Here is a 2,376-nt window from a genome sequence, read left to right on the forward strand (position 1 = left end):
AAGTTAGACACTTGAGTTTGAAGTCATAACCTAATGTTTCAAGAACAATCTTGCAGCTTTCTTCAGAAGGAATTTTAGAGTAACTTTCAAATCGAGGAAGAAGAAGAGCAGTTTAAAGGGTTACCACATCAATAGTGACCCTATATTGACCATCTCCAATGGTTTTAGAGATGGTTCGAGCAAATAAATTTTTATTAAAATTTAGATTTAGTAAAAGTTGAAAGGCTATTCCAAACTAGGGGTTATTTTTGTACAAAGTAAACAAAATATATAAAAAATTTATAAATAAATTTTTATTAAAATTTAGGTTTAGTTGAAAGACTATTCCAAACTAGGGGTTATTTTTGTACATTTTAATACAAGTTTTTTTACTTTAGGATTTATTATGTTAACGTTTTTGAAAATCGGTAGGAATGGTAAATTTCTAAGGCATGTTTGTTTTTGAAATGAGTTTTATAGTAGGAGGTATACACCTCCTGTTTCTTTCTCAATGTAGATACCAACAAAAAATCATATAATGGTTTTGTGATCATTGATGCTGCATGAGGAGTTAGAAATTGAATCAAGGGGGTGGAGTAGCTGCTACAGACGGTGGTGATGGCAGTGGCTTGGAGCTCCGTCAGGAATGGTGACAGAGGTGGTAGGAGGCCACTCCGGTGGTCTTATGCTGTCTCCTCTTTGCTTCTTTCAGTAAATTTCGATGAAGGGGATGTGGATAGGGTCTTTAGGAATTGAAACAGAAACAACCAAGGGATGGAGGTGGGTTTCCTGGTGGTGGCAGTGGGTGGTGGTATGGTGGCAGTGAGTGGTTCCGGGGGTGGTTTCCTCTGGTTCATCCTCCTGTTTTTACTGGGATTCGAAGAAGGAGATGGGCAGAGAGGGTGGTAGTAATTAAGGGTGTTATAAGGGAGGTGGTTTAGGGTGCTGGAAGTGGTTTGTGGTGGTGTAAGGTGTTTATGTGTATACACCGAGAGGAAGATTGAGAGATCAGTTAACTGAGTTTTTATGTGTGATGTTTGAGGTAGGATAGGCTCCTATTTATTGTAGAAGAGGGACACACACACACACACACCCCCTTTTGTGGCCCTACCTCCAACCAACCATTGTACCATTTTATGTAAACTTGCACTCAAGAAGAAGAGAGGGGGGGGGGGGGGGGAAATGGAGGAAGAAGTAGAAGACCAAAAAAAAAATCTGATTTTTAGCTTCTAGAATCATATGTGGGTTCCACATGGATTTATACCCATATTAAATGCCCAAAAACACACAAAACGTAGAATATTTTTTGAAAGTACCGTTAGATAGAGTTTAATTCAAGGATTCTGGAATATCAAACATATTAATTTTTGGAGTTACGGAACATTGGGAAACTGCATTCGAAGTTTCGCATCTAAATGGCTCGTGGTGTCCATTTTCGCATCTTTTGTAAATATTTTTGTTAAAACCCTCCTTTTCAAACTCTTCAAATAAAGCAATAACCGTTGATCGATTTCCTAATTTTTCCTTGCGAATTTTCACCTACAGATTGTATATAGTTTGAGAGATTGATGGAAGGTTTGGGTTTCCTTGACGTAAAGAAGAAAGAATTTGTTTTGGTGGTATGCCAGAAGTAGTCATCTTTTTGACACTTTGTATGTTATTTGGTGATAATCACCGAAATGATGGATGCCGAGAGATATTAGTAGACGGTTCATGGTTGTGAGTCAAGTATTTTTCCTTAAGAAACTAACCGCTATTATATACCTTTTTACATACAATCTGAAAAGGGAAATTAATCAAGCGAGGTCCGATGTTCTTCTTCCCTTTATCTCCAATACACAATCTATCTCGATAGCAACCACCTCTATCACATTGCAAAGTGATATCTTTGTCTTTACTTGAATTTCGAATAGATATTCTGTATCCTTTATCGTAATAAAAATCTCTTACACTCTTTAGTAGTTCATCATACAAATCAAATTTGGAGTTAGCTAAATAAAGTTCTTCATTTTGTATTATAAGACTTCATCAATCCATTCATAATTGTTAATATTCATTTTTAACATAAGCAGACATCACATTAAAAAATCAGAAATACAACATCAACTAAGCTACGTATGCTTAAAGATATAAATAAATTTACAATTTACAATTACCAAATGTAAAACATAAAATGTATTTAATACTAACAATTACCACTACAAGAAAAAGACCCTTTTATGACGCGCAAACAACAACACTCGGAGATTTATGTTACGCAAAAGAGAGTGACGTTAAAAAAGTGTCATCTCTTTAAAAAAATTTAAGGATTTAGGTCGCGCATTATTGCGTGCCCTTAAATTAGTGTCTCATGTAAAAAAATTTAAAACACGGAGGGCACTTTATCTAAAAGGTGCG

The sequence above is a fragment of the Lactuca serriola genome, chromosome 5, assembly GCF_051521515.1.
Source record: "Lactuca serriola cultivar US96UC23 chromosome 5, Lser_US96UC23_V15, whole genome shotgun sequence".
Taxonomy (NCBI): Eukaryota; Viridiplantae; Streptophyta; class Magnoliopsida; order Asterales; family Asteraceae; genus Lactuca; species Lactuca serriola.